The 13,255-nt window shown below is 36.8% G+C and overlaps 1 protein-coding gene across 2 annotated transcripts in view; it reads left to right on the top strand.

Annotated features, from left to right (window-relative positions):
- Nucleotides 1–13,255, top strand: part of OXCT1 (3-oxoacid CoA-transferase 1) — a 121,051-nt gene that overhangs the window by 81,533 nt on the left and 26,263 nt on the right. The window lies entirely within an intron of this gene.

Genomic DNA, 13,255 nt, shown 5'->3' with positions numbered 1-13,255 from the left:
AAGCCTGACACAGAGTCCTTTGAGGGAGGCTCAAAAACTTTAACTTGAGTACATGAGATTTTGACATGTTTTAGCCTCTCTTTATCTGTTTTGTATAGTTATAGATTATAGTTACAGCCTTGAACATTAACAGTATCGGATAAGAGAATTTCTGATTGGTGAGTTGTTACTATGACTTGGGTCTTATCTTTTGTTTTTGGAACCACCACCTTCTGGTAGAGATCATGCACTTATTATCAGGTAATAAAGGGCCAAAGAAGTGCACATTAGAATGAATAAAAATTAGCATACCATATAAATAATCAGACCCTGAAAAGCTAATCCATAAACAATATAGAACTAGCTGCCTTAAAAAAACGCAACATTTTTCTTACTGCCAGAATGTTATGAAAAGTAACTTATTACTCTGGCAGTTAGAAGCTTCATCAGCTAACATTTTCCATCCTGAATGTGACTTCTGCTCATAATCATGTAATTTTTAGGCAATTTAATTTTCGTAAGTCATGGCTTTCAGGTTGGTGAAAGATGTATGGTTTGTTTATAAGCACATTTGGAAAGTAATATAATTTTAGCCCTAAAGGATCTGACTGTATTTTTAGAAGTTGTCTAAACTAAAACTACATAGGGCATCTCTAGGCTTGCTGTCTGCCTTTTAACTAGATTAATTAGCACCATCCAACAGATTAGGAACAATAAGAAAGAAAAATTGTGCAATAAGCGCAGCGTAATGGACATTTTAAAATAGGAAGCATCTTCTAGGGGGATGCAATTACCTCTTTCTGGAAGTTAGGGGAAGACTCCGATTCTTTTTCTGACTTGTTCCTTAACTTCAACTAATTTAACTTTTCTTTGCTGTCTTTTCTCTTTTGTATAAAGGAAAGCTTAAATTTTATCTACTTACTTTCTGCAAATATTACTTAGATAATCAGGAATTAGCTTCGTAAAATTGTGTTTATTAAAAGGTGCTCAGTACGAAAAAAGTAAGCCATAACAAGAAAAATGAAATAGTAGCAAAAAGTAGAAATGTTACATGTTATAGAACAAAGATCCAGTCTGTATTCCTAATTTTTTCAAACTTGTAATAATATGATTGTGGAACGTCGAAAGGTCCTCATTACTATGTTTTAATTTTTTTTTTTTTTTTGAGAAGTGCTCTATTGGAAGTCTGAGCTGTCTAACATCAGGACAGGCTTATCAAAATAGTAACGATCTGGATGGCAAAGTTTATTTATTGGGAAAAGTAAAACAAAGAAAAGGAAATCAGCAACAAAATGAAAAGGCAACCTGCCAAACAGGAGAAATTATTTGTGAATCATGTATTTACTAAGGGGCTAATACCTAAAATACATAAGGACCTCATACACTTAGTAAAAAGAAAAAAAGTAATTTAAAAATGAATGGAAGATTTTAATAGACATTTTTCCAAAGAACACATACAGATGGCCAACAGTTTGTGAAAAGATGCTCAACATCATTAATCATTAGGGAAATTCAAATTAACCATAATGAATTATCACCTCATACCTGTTAGAATGGCTGTTATAAAAAAGACAAGAAATAAGTGTTGGTGAAGATATGGAGAAAAGGGAACCCTTACTCGCTATTAATGTGAATGTAAATTCGTGCTGCTGCAACTGTGGAAAATGATATGGAAGTCCTCTCCAAAATTAAAAATAGAGCTGCCATATGAATTGATAATTCTACTTCTGGGTATTTATCTGAGGAAAACAAATACACTAACTTGAAAAGATATATGCACCCCTGTGTTCATTGTGGTATCATTTACACTAGCCAAGATATGGGAGCAACCTAAGTGTCCATCTGTGAATGAATGGGTAAAGAAGATGTGGCATATATGTACAATGGAATATTACTCAGCCATGAAAAGAATGAAATCTTACCATTTATGACAACATGGATAGACCTCTAAGGCATTGTGCTAAGTGAAATAAGTCAGACCGAGAAAGACAAATGCCATCTGATCTCTCTTACATGTAGACTCTAAAAACAAAAACCAAAAAAACCAAGCTTGTAGATATAGAGAATAGTTTGTTGGTTGCCAGAGGTTGTGCAAGGGAGGTATGAGAAATGGGTGAAGGTTGTCAAAAAGTAAAAAGAAAAAGAAAATTAAAAGAAAAACAACAACAAAAAAACAAAATCGAAGAAAATCCCATATATGGAGTTCTTAGATCTTTCTTATTCTTTATCCAGATACTAACTTGTGACTTTCTGTCATGCTAGTGTATTCTGTATTGGAATAAAGTTCACTTACCACAAGAAAACAGACCATAGCTTTTACAGAAATGGAAAGATATGCTCCTGGATTAGAAGAATTAGTATTGTTAAAATACAGATTTAATGTGATTGCTATCAAATTACTCATGACATTTTTCACAGAACTAGAACAAATAATCCTAAAGTTATATAGAATCACAAAAGACCCAGAATTATAAAAGCAATACTGAGGAAAAAGAACAAAGCTGGAGGCATAACCCTTCCAGACTTCAGTCAATATTACAAAGCTATAGTAATCAAAACAGCATGGTATTGGAAAAAAGCAGACATATGGATCAATGGAACAGAATAGAGAGCCCAGAAATAAACCCACAAACCTGTGGTCAATTAGTCTTCAACAAAGGAGGCAAGAATATACAATGGAGAAAAGACAGTTTCTTCAGCAAGTGATGTTGGGAAAACTGAACAGCCACATGTAAATAAATGAAGTTAGAACACTCTCTCACACCATACATAAAAATAAACACAAAATGGCTGAAAGACTTAAATATAAGACAAAACACCATAAATCTCCTAGAAAAGAACATAGGCAAAACATTTTCTGACATAAATCTTAGCCATGTTCTCCCGGAGCAGTCTACCACGGCAATAGAAATAGGAGCAAAAATAAACAAATTGGACCTAATTAAACTTACAAGCTTTTGCACAGCAAAGGAAACCATAAGCAAAACAAAATGACAACCTACGGACTGGAAGAAAATATTTGTAAATGAGGCAACTGACAAAGGTTTAATTTCCGGAATATATAAACAGCTCATAGAGCTTAATACCAAAAAAACAAACAACCCAGTCCAAAAATGGGCAGAAGACCTAAACAAGCAATTCTCCAATGAAGACATACAAATAGCCAATAGGCGCATGAAAAAATGCTCAATGTTGCTAATTATCAGAGAAATGCAAATCAAAGCTACAATGAGGTATCACCTCATACCAGTCAGAATGGCCATCATTCAAAAGTCCACAAACGATAAATGCTGGAGAGGGTGTGGAGAAAAGGGAACCCTCCTACACTGTTGGTAGTAATATATTTTGGTGCAGCCATAGTGGAAAACAATATGGAGATTCCTCAAAAAATAAAAATAGACTTACCATAGGATCCAGCAATCCCACTCCTGGGCGTATATCCAGAGGGAGCTCTAGTTCGAAAGAATACATACACCTCATTGTTCATAGCAATAAGCTAAAAGTTATTAGGAGAGGCCCTCACAGAGGAACATCTGAGAACTAATCTGTTTTATTTCAATTTTAATGAAAAAAAAAAAACCACAAGAACAAGCCACATAGTGAATTTAAAAAAAAAAAAAAACTTTCTATTTTGGAAAATTTTTAAATTTACAGAAAAGTTGCAGAGACAAGACAAAGACTTCATATTCCCCTCACCCGATTTCCCTCATTATCATCATCTTATATTACTGTGGTACATTTGTCAAAACCAAAAAGCCCACATTAGTACATCACTGTTAGGGAGGGGGGTGTTTAATTATCTTTTTTTTAAAACTATAGTAAGAATACCTAACATGAGATTACGCTCTTAACAATACAGTATTAACTGTAGCCACTATGTCACATAGCAGATTTGTAGAACCTACCAGGTATAACTGAAACTTTATAACCATGAACAACTCTGGATTTCCCACTTCCCCTGTAAGTGGAGTCATGCAGTTATTTGTCTTTCTGTGACTGGCTTATTTTATTTCACTTGGTATAGTATCCTCAAGGTTCACCCACATTGTCACATATGGCAGGATTTCCTTCTTGAGGGCTGAATAATATTCTATTGTGTGTGTATTTTCTTTATCCATTTATTTGCCAATGGACATTTTGGTTGTTTCTATATCTTGGCTATTGTGAATAATACTTCAGTGACCATGGCATATCAACAAATAAGCTAAGGTTTATATGTTTATATTTCTGCCTCTTCTGACTTTTGTATTTTGCTCCAAAAGAATATCTTTTATTTTTTCATTCTGCTCATGGTATTTTGATTTCTACATTATCTAGATAGATCTTCACCAAAAGGCTTTTTTTTTGTTGTTACTTTTCTGTAAAGGCACTTCACTTTTCATTTTCAGTCCTAGCACTGCCTTTCTCCCTCTGTCTCTCCCTCCCTCTCTCTCTCTCTGTGTGTCTCCTCTCATTCTTCCTCCCCCCTTCTTTCTCTTTCTCTGACCACTCCCCACCCCGCCCCGTGCTGCCGCCAAGTCTAAGAGCTTGCTCTGGCACACTTGACTTGAAAAGACAAGAAGATAGAAACTAATGGTTCCTCAATTTTCCTAGTTACATATCTTTCAGAAATAAATAATGTAATGGCAAATTCCCCAAAGTAATTTTTTAACCTGTTTCAGTGTTTGAAAAAGTTCTTGGTTTCCACTTTATTCTCCCCAGTTTGAGGAGGAGCCATTTTACCTCCCATGCACTTTCAGTTTTAGGGTCTACATGGAGAAATCGTGTCCTTGATTTCTGAAACCATCTGATGCCTGTGATGCTAGGACCCTCCCGCAGTGGCATGGCTCCTTAGCATTCTGTGTTGCTCCCAGGAGTGGGTCATTCTCACAGCGATAATATGCTTCTCCCACTCAGGGCTCATACTGGTCCCAGAATCTGAAACTCTGTGGAGTTGACCATGGTTCTCCTATTCCTAAAAGTGGGGTATGCTTTCTGAGCAAACCAGAGGTGACAACTGTCTTCACATGTGAGAGGCACTGGGTACCCATTTTATAGATTAGGACTTGCACAAGAAAAAATGAAAAGACTCTAGCACTGACCAAAGGGTTATCAATTCACCATGAATGTTCTTAGCTGTTAACTTGCGGTAGATGCTTAGCAGTCAGTAAACTGTGTCATCAGCTCAATCTAGAGGACGCTTTGGGAATAAACAGAGTACTTATTAATTTGGCAGAGGGTCAAAATGGTTTCCTATTCTTTCACCTAGCCCTCTAGCTTGCTTAATAGAGCACCTATACTTAGTATACATAGCATTCTCTTTCACAATTGCTCTTAAGTGTGTGTGTATGTTATTTTTTAAACTTTTGAATTATCTTCTACATTATTTTTTGATCTTTTCTACTGTGGATAAAAACACTGGTAATGATTTTGATGTATTCCTTAATAATGTTCTTTCAGTCACTGTGTCTCTCTCTCTCTGAAAATTCCATCCAGCTGTCAGAGATGGCAGTGTAATTATAATAATTCTGTAATTGTGCTCTTTAGAGCTTTGCAGACAACGGAGGAGGTGTGGGCCAGTGTGCTTCTGCCCGTGGTTCTAGTGCTCAGACCCCTACCTCCTTCATGCCAACCAATCCACACCCCCTTCGAAGAATTAGAAAAGAAAATTTTTGAGAAAGACTGTTTCCTGTTTCCAAAAGAAACGTTAATAATTTCATATTCCCTGTGAGTGAGTTGTTGAGGGATATTGATATATTTTAGTACATGTAGACACATAAAAATGATTAACTGTTATCCTTCTGTTTGTATTTTAGCTGTCATTTTTGTTGTGATTATCTAGAGATTTCCTAAAAAAAAAAATGAATTTTTAAAAAATTCTGTGTGATGGTAAATGGGATCTGTGTTCCCACCATTAGAACATCAGTTTGAACCAACTGTATGAAATTCCTGTGTCTTTAGGTCACACATGGTCACATGGGGGCAGTTTCATATGATTCGAATACATTTTTCTCAGTGACCCAATGGAAGGTAGAGGTTGTTAGTGCAGAACATAACTTGCCCTTGGATTTTTCACATTGTACTTACTCTGTTTCTGGATGCTGTACACGGCTAGGAGCACCAGTGCTTAGTTGTGTTTGATGAAGTCAATTAAATAAGTTATTTGTGCTGTGATAATACGTAACCATGTTAAATAAAAGCAAAGTCCCTTATAACTGTCCTGGCACGCTTTCTCAGACTCCATGGATGTCTTCTGTAGGAGGCCTGATAAAACAAGGTGAACTCACCTAGCCAGGTTATTTGATGTTTGTTTTCATCTCTGCAGAATTATGAATAGACTCTATGAAAACGGAAACTACAGCCTCAAAACAGAGCTAAGAATAACACAGTTTTTCTCTTGCTGTCTGTTTAATTAGTCCAGCAAACAGAGAAGCGTGTCAGTCTGTCTGACCTTGTGCAAAGAAGTTAACCTACCCAAAGTGACTTATTCATAACCAAAAAAAACAGTCACACATTGACTGGACCTTAGGAAAAGAAAATATGAAAATTTTATGCTTTTAACTATGCACTTAATAAATGCTTATTAATTTCCCATACAAAAGTGAAGTTAATAATGTACAATCAATTTTATGCTCTGGGATTTTTTTTGTTTACTTGGAGTGGCGAGGTTTCTAAAATGAATTATGGGGACGCTATTGAATGGTATTTATACTTTTACAAAAAGAGAATCAGTGTAGTTAATAGCTAGGAACAAGACATTTTTCCTATTTGACATTAACTGATTTCTTTAGCGCACAGGTACTGATTAATCAGAATAGATGTAATCGATCAGAACACATGGCAGTCATAGCTGGATAGAGCTAGGTCTTGGAGGCTTGCTATTGTGTTTTAAGTTGCTAGATGGTGGTGGTGGGTAGGGTGGGAGGGTTGGTTAGAGGGAGGATAGGATGCCTCTCATGAGGAAGAATTTCAGTTAAAAGTACCTGTATGGCCTTGTCACTACTTGCCAGTGGAATATCAGCTGCGATCCTGATGCAGGTCACATGGCAGGTTTTACAGTGGGGACAAACAGGGATGCTGTGAGAGCACCTGAGAGAGGTCCCTAATCTGATCTGGTTGATGGGGTGGCGCAGAGGTATGCAGGTGCTTCCTGGGAGAGGTTGTCATGATTTGATATGTAAAAGTTGAGCTGGAGTACACTTGATAGAGTGAGGGTGGAACCTTAGAGCCTAGTGTGAAGCCTTAGAGCACATGCTGCAGACGAGCAACTCACATAGAAATGGGAACCGGGGTTTGAGGAAGTGAGGAGAGTCAAGGCTAGGTCATCACAGGCTTTGTATGCCAGACTGAGGGAGGTGCTTGGACTTTATCCCTAAGCACTGGGGAGTGGGTGAAAAGTTTTAAGCAGAGGAATGACATAACATGTTCATTTTAGGGAAATTACTTTTGTGGGTGTGGGTTGGAAAGATATGAGAGGGACAGGGCTGGACACATTTTGACTACTAGGGATGTTGTTACAGCACTCTAGGAAGAAGTCATAGGATCTTAACCAGGGTGAGGAAAGGTCAAATTCAAGACATTGGGGAAATCAGAGTTCTTCATGATTGAATGACTCACTGACTGTACATAGATAATGAAGGAGAGGCAGGAGATAAGGAAGTTCATGATTTGGGCCTTGAGTGGTTGGTTGGCCGCTAGCTGAAACAGGAAATTGGTAGGCAGATGAAATTTGCCTTGGTAAAGATGCTTAATTTGCTTTGCACCATGCTGAGTTGAGGCATGAATGATTAACGTAATATAATAGAAGTTTCTGTTTCTCACTCACATGGAACCAAAATGAGTATCCTTGATAGGCAGACAGCTGTCTTCTGTGCAGTTAATTCAGGGATTGAGATTCCTCCCATCCTGTGGTTCCATTATTTTCAACATGTAGTTTGAAGAAAGGGGAAGAATGTGAAACATTGTTCTTGGAAGGTTTTATGGTCCAGCCCTGATATTATTATTATTATATATCACTTTAACCCCATTCCATTGGTCAGCACTTATTCTTGTGACTAACCGTAACTTCACAGAAGGCTGGAAAATGTAGTCTGTGTGCCCAGGAACAAGAGGAGCTAAAGGATGCTTTAGGAAGAAGCCTGAGAGCCTCAAGGTAGCAGGCACTGTACCATGGAAGCCCGTGAGTGTAGAGAGCTTCAAGAAGTTGGTAGAACACAGTGTAAAATGTAGTAGAAAGGTCCAGGGATGTAGTAAAGGAAACCCACAAAGTGTCTACTGAATCAAATGATTAAATATTAGAGATTGGATTGAGTAGTTCTCAGTTCAGGGGGATGGTCAAGGCAGAAACCAGACTAAAATGTCTTGAAGAATCTGCAGAGAGGAGCTATAGAAAGGGGGAGGGTGGAGGAACTGGAGCAAGGGGGTGATTGATGAAACAAGATCTCCAAGAGAACAGGAACAAGAGAGCTTACTAAAATGAAATTTTGAGTTTATTCAAGTACTGCTTTTTTGAGGCACTTTCTTTTTAGTCTATATTATGATGATAACTGATATTTGTTACAAGCAATTTTGTTAACTTACTTAGCAATAGATACTATCAGTATATTTCTAGTTACGTATTAATTGGCTTACATAATCAACGTACCTGTCCTGGCAAATACAATTTATCTTTGAAAGGAAAAGCACATTTTTCTTGGTTTTGAATACAAAATATAACAGAAAAGAGAAAAAGTCTGCTGTACCTTTGTTATAGCTTAGTTTTTTGCTAAACTAAGGCAAATTGTAAATCTTTTATAACCTCTCTCTTTGTGTTTAAACCAATGTCAATATTATGTTTTTTACTTTCCCTCTCTCCTGCTCTTCAGCTGGGAACATGGTCAGAGGCCCTTTTCTTTCCTAGAGCATTTTTTAATAATGGGGAAGTGAGACAGAAATAAAGAGGCTTACATTTGGATTGTGGTGGGTACTTACTGTTCTGGTGTTTAATATTGAACAAGCCCTAGTTTTATTAATAAATCACTCCACAGCTATCTTTCCCTTTTTCTTCCAGTTGATTCACATTTTCCAGTGGGGCAGATAGCATTAGTTTAAAATGCTTTAAAAATTGTTTCTACAGATTGTACATTGTTTCTCTCTTAAGAGCAAAATATTTAGAAGTAACAAATCTGCAAATAAGCCATTGCTATTTATATGCTAATGATAAAGGTGAGGGCAAGGATTATTTTCAGTATGTTTTATATTTTATTTTACATGGCATTTCACAGAACTGTTCAAATGTATTCATTTTATCACCAAAGGTTACATTTAAAACTTGAATTACTATGTCTTTGGGAGTCTAATATTTGTACTTTGATGCATTGAGGTTTTTTAATGTTATTGCATTATTAACAGAATTTCTTTCACTTTCTTTAAAATTCCTATGTTAAGAAATAGGATCAAGGTAAATAAAACATATTTAAAATGTTGATTTTGGTTTAAATATATTTTCTAGAAATAAGGTAGATAATCATACTCATCTTTTATTCCTAATACCTACCTTGGTTTCTGCTTTCTAATAGACCCTGTATATATTTGTGAATGGAGAATAACACTTGAGTGGGTATCTTTTTTAAAAAGTTTTGCAACTGTCATGATAGAGCATGCAACATTCTAGTTTATTTTGTTGCAGTATTCTTTCTGTACTTGATATCAGAGTCAGTCCTTAACTGCAAAAAAGATGAGTTGGCTGTGAAATGAGTATCCAGCAATCATTTCTCCATTATCTAGGTAGAATACATTTCAGAACGAAAGTTGCCCCATTCAAGAAGTGTATGTTTGCTGATGAGATTTTAAAGAAAGCCACACATTGTGTCACCCTGGCCCAGTGCTTCAATCACGCCCAGAATCTCTTCTTCATTACAGGCCTATTTTTCTCCAAGTGTCACTTTCCCTCTTGCCATTTATTTAAAGGTATATTTTTAGCTCCTTAATAGCTCTGTTTTATCAGCTTTTTGTTTTGTATGTTGAATAAGACTTTGGATTTGGGGCAGGGAGATGAAGATGGAGATGAGATCTGTATCTCATTTCTATAAAATGTCAAGCATGTATTGGACATTTGGATAGAGAGGTAAATTACAGTGCCTAGCACAATATCTGACATAGTCACCTCCTTCAAGGAACGGTAGTATAATATTTCCTTAAAAGGCCTGCTCAGCCCCCCCTCCCATTGCATATCTGTAACAGTTCTAATTCTGTACAGAATTCTGTCCCTTCCTTTGAACTCAATGGGGCACCATATCATTGTATTTGTCACACTAGCTGCTGTAACAAATAAGCCCCCTCAATTTCAGTGATTTAGCACCCTGTATGTTTTTCCTTCGTATTGAACGGTGCAGTACGTTTCTGAGTTAGTAGGCTCTGCCACAGTCTGGTCCTTTTAGGGACCAGGCTGCGGGAATCTGTGAGATCACCTTGGATGTTAGTGTCCAGATTGCAGAAGGCAAAGGAGAATGAAGAATTACACGTGAGGCATTTTTATGGGCCAGAACTTGAGAACCACAGGTATCACCTTCCTCTCTTCCATTGTCTAGAACTCAGGCACATGGCTACCGTAACTACAGCAAAGAACTGGGAAATGCCAGTAGTTGGGACCCATCAGAATGCCTGCTAAGCTGAGTGGAAAGGATGAATTTTCCACTTGCTTCAGAGAGTATGTCTTCTATAGCCCTGTTTATTTCTACTGATATAGATAGAATAAATTGCCTTCCCTTAGTAATTATGTTTCAGACATCACTTGGGGATTGAAATGGAAGGAAATATTTTATTTTCTTTGTCTAATACAATGAACTTACTTTAAAAGACAAAAACCAAATATTGGAAGATTTTCCTGTTAACCTGCTAGGAATGCTTTTTATTAGGAGATACTGCTGCTTTCTTTCCTATCTGGCAGACTTCCTTTGTGAAACTCTTCCTCTGTGAAATCCCCAGAGCCTCTTCCTCTCATTCCTGCCTCCCCAGACACAGCTAGCCGTTGCATCCTCAGTGTTCTGCTGGAGCTGGAACACACCTATGTTAGTTGAAAGCATTTGTACACTCATTCATCCAAGCAGCTATAGTGAAAAGAAAAAGAAAAAGAAAGACAACGATGCAAAAAAGAAAAGGAAAAAGTTGAAAAACACTGTGATAGAATTACTTACCGAATAGTGCAAGGACACAGGGAAACAACACTTAGCTCTACCTCGGGGATGAGGGAGGGGTGGGGAATGCTGCTTTTAGAGGGAGGAAGTTTGGTTCAAGTCTCTAGTTACTCATGGATGCTTTATGTGGAAAAGTTTATGTGGAAAAGAAGCCTGTCTTGATAATCTCTAATTCCAGTACCCAGTACAATACCAGGCTCATGTTAGACAGCCAGTAAACTGAATTGACTGAAAACATAAGTCAATAAATTTATAAACTTTATTCACTCCACACTGTTTATAAACTATCTCATCCATTCTCTTCACAACAGCTTTATGACAGGGCAAATATTCTTATTCCTGGTTTATGGATAAAGAGCCTAAATTAAGAGACATTTGGTGTTTTGCTAATGTCACACAGGGGGTTAACAGAATTAGATCTCTAATCTTGTGTATTTTTCACTCTTGGGAACAAATATTTAACTATCAAAATAGTGCTTTGAAATGTGTAGCATGTGCTTTGAGGACAAGACATTAAACCACTTGAATCTCTTTGAGTGATGAAGGCTGTTCATTTTCACTGAGTCCAGGGATAAAGTTCATTTTAACAGAAACAAAGAGTCGGTTCTTCCAAAATGTTTTATAGCTCTTTATACTCCTGCCAGTGCAGTGTTTTGTACCCAGCTGGTGCCCTGTAAATATTTCTTAAATAACTGATGATGATTTAAAATGTGTCAATCAGATTCACCTAAAATGGACAAGCTTCCTGTTAGAGGCTGTTGTCAGCTTTTGCCTGTAATCATTGTGACACATGGGACAAAATTTGCCTTTGGTATATGCTAATTCAAGGATTTTTTTTTTTTAATTCAAGGAATTTTTAACAGGCTTGCTTGGTTTCTTCCTTCCTTCCTTCTTTCTTTCTTTCTTTCTTTCTTTCTTTCTTTCTTTCTTTCTTTCTTTCTTTCTTTCTTTCTTTCTCTCTTTCTCTCTTTCTCTCTTTCTCTCTTTCTCTCTTTCTTTCTTTCTTTTTTTTTTCTTTCTTTTTGGCTTCCTCATTCTTCTGGCACTTAAATTCTTAGTCTGCCCAAGGACACTGTGGAAGCTGAGACTGGCTGGATGTTCTTACCACAGCAGGTTGAGACATTCTAAAATAGCCTAGCTTCAGTGTCTTTTGATGCTTTAAAAATCTCTAACTTCCTTAGTATTGGAGTTTATGATAGACATTCATTGCTTCCATCGCTAACTTGTCCATATTTTGTACCATAAACTATCAGTATTAAGAAATATTTCTCTACAGAAATATTATGACAAGGTGCCTAACTTATTAAAATTGCAGAAAACTAAGGATGAATATATGGCTTATAGAACTATAAAATTATTCCACATGGATATTCTGTTGCAGTGCCAACTTCATATCTAAAGACAGACTCATTTTGTACCTTCCACTCCTTTTTGCTGCCCTTCTCCCCCAACTCTTTCCCCCCAGCAATTGCCAGCTGCTTTCCATGTCGTTTAGTGGTAGGCTCCAAACCATGAAGATGTATATCCTGACCACTTGCTCCTTTCTTTCATACTGCCCATCTAATTCATGTTTGTGCGGTGTTGCACTGACCTCTAAAATGTTTCTGAAATCAGGGTTTTAAAGCCAGATATGAGTGCATTGCTAATCTCCTTATGAAATTATGGGAGAGGAGCTAAGAGCCCTGTAAGACTTTACAGTCAAATCATCGAGAAGACTTGGATTAAAAAATAAATTAAATTTTCAGGAGTTTTCAATGTCAAAAACCTTTCTCTTCAGTCTACTTGACTAAGGATTTATTTCATCATCTCTGGACACACTTGCTTTTTCCAAAACTCTGTAACCAGGAGACAGACTAGACAGAAGGAATTATTCAGAGTGCATGGCACATAGAAGTTGGTTGGTCCATGTTTAATGAATGAGGAGATGGACAGATGAACAAAAATAGAATGGTATTGCTGAGAGGATCCTGAACTCTGCTTCTATTTTCTGTCTTTGCTTAACAGAAATACATTTTTTATTTTGGTTTATTTTTCTAAAAGCAAGATAAATGCCAAGTTATAGAAAGACACGTGCACCTTTCATATTAGTCATTACTAGGGAAACACCATTAATGCCTTAGTTT

This window comes from Camelus ferus, chromosome 3 (genome assembly GCF_009834535.1).
Source record: "Camelus ferus isolate YT-003-E chromosome 3, BCGSAC_Cfer_1.0, whole genome shotgun sequence".
Lineage (NCBI taxonomy): Eukaryota > Metazoa > Chordata > Mammalia > Artiodactyla > Camelidae > Camelus > Camelus ferus.
This window is presented reverse-complemented; position numbering and strand designations above follow the sequence as displayed.